A 5,111-nucleotide genomic window follows, 5' to 3' on the forward strand; every position below is an offset into this window, starting at 1 on the left:
AAAATTTGGTAATTTTTAATACCTTGGGCAGGGAATTAAAACAGTGGGGGGGGGGGGGGGGGGGGGACACGGGACACTTGATATTCTTTTTCGTGTCCCAGTATTATCAGAGGCGTAGCGACCCTTCCCGGCGCCCGTGGACAAACTTTCGATTTGCACCCCTCACCCTCAAACTTTCAATTTGTTTTTCCAACCCATTTTGGCGCCCCCTACGCAGAGGCGTAGCGAGGGGGGGGGGCGGGGGTGCGGAAAGCACCGGGTGACACCATTTAGGGGGGGGTGACACCAAGGCAAAAAATAGCAAAATATAAAAAGAAAAACTTGAGGGGAGGGTGCAAATGGAAAGTTTGAGGCGGGAGGGGGGGGGGGGGTGCAAATCGAAAATTTGAAAGTTTGTCCCCGGGAAGGGTCGCTATGCCTCTGGGGGGGGGGGGATGACACCATTAAGTGCTGCACCGGGTGACACCCGACCTCGCTACGCCCACTGCCACTACGGACAGCGCCCTAAGCGACCGCCTAGATCGCCTTATAGGTAGCGCCGGCCCTGGGTGGACAACATTTTCTGGGGGAGGGGGAGGGGTGGAAACTGGTAAAAATATACGTTTTCTGTATAAATTCCATTTCGTTCGAGGGGGGGGGGGGCGGTAGACTTTCTTCGGAAGAAACTCTGAATTACGAAAAACATATATAAAAAGACCTTTTAAAAATAAAAATACAAAACTACTTTATTTATTTAGCTTATTTAATAACGGTAACAAAAGTAGGCACGGGGGCCTTATTAAGCCCGTTATTGCCATCGTTTCGTTTAAAATTAGAATTACAATAACTTCATTAAATAGTTTTTTTTTTATGAATACGTAGCCAGTGTTTCTTCCAGACTTTTTTCTCCGGGGGGGGGGGGGGGGGGGGCACTTGAGATTTTCGGGGGGGGGGGGGGGGGGGGCGGTAGACTTTCTTCGGGGGGGGGGGGGGCTGACACTGTTAAAACTTTTATTAAAAGTATATATTTTCTATATAAATTATATAAATTTCATTTCGTTCACCCCCCCCCCCCCCCAAGAGATGCCTGGAAGAAACTGTGTACGTAGCAACGATTAATTTTAAAATACATATTGTGTTGTATAAATTTAGAATCAGCTCATTGCATGATTTTAAATATTTTAATTTTAATGCAGCTTACTTTGTACTTTGTAGGCTAATAGGCCTACTCTAGTTGAGGCAAAAAGTTTAGGCGCAAATTCGTTTTGAACGTAAACAAAACCTTGATATAGCCTAGCAATCTAGACTATAGATCTACATTTTAGTGTAGCCTGTCCTAGACTAATCTACACTTACAGTTATGTTATTTTGTAAGCATTGAAAATGTATTAGATCTAGATCTAGAATCTAGATCTATAAAGTATTTAGAATCTAGTATTTATAAAAAAATATTTAGTATCTACTAGATCTAGAAATAGATCTAGATCTATAATAGTATCTAGATCTAGATTCTAGATACTATCTCTATCTAAATCTAGCCGTCTAGATCTAGATTTAGACTAATTTAGTAATTTAGATAGATCTCTAGATCTAGATTCTAGAACTAGAATCTATGATTCTAAATCTAGAATCTAGATTTCAGTAGATTCTAGATCTAGATCTCTATCTAGATTCTAGATCTAAATCTAGTGACAATTTATTTAAAGAGCAGGGCTGTTGCCTATCGTAAAAATATGGAGGTATAAAAACTTTTCTGCAAGTAACTGACCATACAATATTTTGTTTAAAAATGTTTGCCACGCGATAAATTGTGGATTATAGCGCTTTGTATACGCAATGTTGGCAGAGGCGTAGCGACCCTTCCCGGCGCCCGGGGCGAACTTTCAATTTGGCGCCCCCCCCGCTTATATATATATATATATATATATATATATATATATATATATATATATATATATATATGTGTGTGTGTGTGTGTGTGTGTGTATAATTATGTGTGTGTGATAGTGTGTTTATATATAAGCTTGTGTGTGGGTAAGAGTGTATTTGTGTGTGTAAGCGTGTGTGTAAGCGTGTATGCTACAGTCCGGACAAGGTTTAATAATTACATTGTATGATTTTCATTCCTTAAAACTTTACGACAATTTAATTCCCATTAAGATGCGTTTAACTTTTTTTGCGAAAGATTAGTAATGTCAGTAAAAAAAAATAAGCCTGATCTGTGTTAGAGGGTAGTTTGTAGCTAACGCTAATATGTTTAGACCAGCCTTTTATGTTCTAGTTTTGAACGATCTCCGTTGTGATATGGTACATAGTTGGATTCGAAGTTTGTTAGAGTAAGGACACACAAGTGACATACAAGAAGAAGTTATCAGAAATATTTATTGTTCACATTGGAATACGACATGGGTATTTCGTTGATTGGTTGATGGTATGACAAAACAAGCTAGAGAAAACAAACTGGAATCCAACGGATGTTAACAGCTCGTAGTCTTGGATTTCGCAGATTTGCCTTGTCTTCTCGCACACAGTTTCTTCCAGGCATCTTTTCGGGGGGGCGAAGCCCCCCGGAAAAATTTTTACGCCCCCCCGAACGAAATGAAATTTATATAATTTATATATAGAAAATATATACTTTTAACAGTGTTCGCCCCCCCCCCCCCCGAAGAAAGTTTACCGCCTCCCCCCTCCCCCCGAAGATTTCAAGTGCCCCCCCGGAGAAAAAAGTCTGGAAGAAACACTGATCAAAAGTATCTGATCTCTCACGTTGAAGTTGAGAGAATCGTAAGAATCTTACAAAGAACTAGTCGCGTCTTTTTTTTTAACAAAACTGGCTATTGAAATTGTACATTACGCGTTAATACACTTGGTTTCTTTACTAAGTGTTAAGAGAGTTATCTACTCACCAATCCAGTACAAATACTTGCGATTTTTGTTAGCGAAAAAAGCGCCCCCCCCCACCCCCACTCATCACAACCATCTTGGACAAAGTTTGTAGAGCGGTTTTTAACGTAACTAACTTTTTTTTAAAAAATGTTACACAATTATACAATGCACAGTACAATTCGTTTCTTTCTGAGAGCTAAAGGTTGTTTACTCAGAATCCTGTGTAATTTTGCTATTTTATTTAGCCTAAAAGCGCCCCCCTGCACCATCTTGATAAAAGTCACTAACGTATTTTACAGTTCAACAATCGTACAATACGTTTTAATACAATTGGTTTCTTTTAATAGTGGTAACGTTTATCGACTCAACAATCTAGTGTAAATTCTTCCGTTTTAAGTCTCGAAAAAGCGCCCCCCCCCATCTAGGAAAAGCTTCAAAGCGGTTTTGCCGGTCACTGTTTCTTAAGAGTATATGTTTTACATTAAGAAATCAAGATAGAAAACAGTTAAATCAGTATGTAAATGCGTGTAGCCATTATATTTCTTAACTTAGACAGTTTATAATTCAAAACTGCAGCATAAAATCAGCTTTAAAAATTTTGTCCCACCCCTTTTGGCGCCCCCATAGGGTCGGCGCCCGGGGCGGCCGCCCCCCCCCGCCCCCCCCTAGCTACGCCTCTGAATGTTGGGCAAGTTTAGTAAATACTTTAGAAAACATTTTGCTGGTTTTAAAACAAGTTCCAGAGATGGGTGGTGGGCAGAGGTGTGACGTCATTTTAGAGGGTGGGTTCTGACTTATTGTAACTGACATTGAGGAGGGGAGGTAAAGATCATTAAATTTCTGACACCATTTATGGTATGTATATCTCCCCCCCCCCCAAATAAACTAGAATTTGTATAAAATATTTAGTCCTGAAAGAAATAATGAGGGTTAAGATAGCTGATTGTTAGGTATGGGATTAGTATTGACATTAACAAGAGATGTTTGTATTTCTAACAAGATTTCTTTCTAGTTTTGTTGTGACATTATTGGAGACATACAGCATAATCTGTTACTATTGATTCAAATGATTTTAATAACTGTTGTTGAGTAAATTTAGACTGCTTTTTTTTTAGCGCAATTTCCATTCTGGAGAATTGCGTTTATTAACTCGTCATTTCTGGGAATGGATGGATGGATGGATGAATGTGTGTCCGGTCTTTAAGTCGTATCTCCTCCTCAACGAAGCAATATCGATGACTAGTTCCAAAAGCAATTATGTTAAGCAAGTTACGAGAATGAGCATAGGCTATAAAAATTCCGGGTTTCTTTCATGTATTTCCCGGAAAAGCCAAAAAACCTCGAAAAAATGCAGTTTTTGGCCCATATCCCGGCAACCAGACCACTTAGCGACTTGAAACATGTACCAATCGATTCCTGTCATAATTTAGAACAATATTGCCAAAGAAAGTTTTCAAAAATATCCTCTCGTTCGGTCACAAATTTTAAAAATACATAAACACCTACAAACCGATCGTTCTTCTAGCTTGAACGCACCCCAACATTATACGTCAGAGCTATTTTTAGATAACATAAGGAAATTGCGCATAAATGTCACTAGACTTTTTTAATTAACTTGTTTACTTATATAAATTTTGTAGTTGAATACTGTTAACATATTATCATCAATTTTATCATTTAGCGACAAAAATCTTTCCTGGATACATCAAGTTCATCAAGGTGAAGACACCGATCACCTTGAAACAAGTATCATTCGAAACAAATGGTAAATCTGAAGATTTTAAAAACTTTTATTTTCATTAACTTTAACACACTGATATTTTATCTAACTATTTTGACTTTCAATTTTTCAGAAGAGTGTGAAGGGCAAATGGATGTTTACATTGAAACCAAAAGCACTACATGTTGTAGCTTATTGTGTAAATTATCCAAAAAAAAACAAATTTTTTCATTTGAGCTGAGCCTAGGTGAAAATGATGAAGTCAAAGTACAAGGAAATGGAGATTGTAATAGATTGAAATAATTGTGAGGTCAAGGGAACTCACTCTTCTGTATTAGTTATATTTATAATATTGTTATCTTGAGTGATGTCCCTTGTGTACTTCCTTCCGTCCTCTCTGTGTGTTACCATCGTGATGTAGTTAGACCCAATAAATGTGTTATATACAACCACAGGCTTCTGTCGTCAATCTATTATAACTGGCGACGAAGGATAAACATCTACTAAAAAGAGCACCTACTTACGC

The 5,111-nt window shown here is 38.3% G+C and overlaps 1 long non-coding RNA gene across 1 annotated transcript; it reads left to right on the forward strand.

The window, feature by feature from the left end:
- The first annotated feature begins 1,208 nt into the window (after positions 1-1,208).
- On the forward strand, positions 1,209-4,867 carry LOC131935042 (uncharacterized). The gene is made up of 3 exons (XR_009385899.1): positions 1,209-1,349; positions 4,547-4,630; positions 4,719-4,867. It is a non-coding gene; the product is annotated as an uncharacterized LOC131935042 (long non-coding RNA).
- The last annotated feature ends 244 nt before the right edge of the window (positions 4,868-5,111 follow it).

The sequence above is a fragment of the Physella acuta genome, unplaced genomic scaffold (assembly GCF_028476545.2).
Source record: "Physella acuta isolate Inbredline_101_S28 unplaced genomic scaffold, ASM2847654v3 ptg000129l, whole genome shotgun sequence".
In the NCBI taxonomy this organism is placed as follows: Eukaryota; Metazoa; Mollusca; class Gastropoda; family Physidae; genus Physella; species Physella acuta.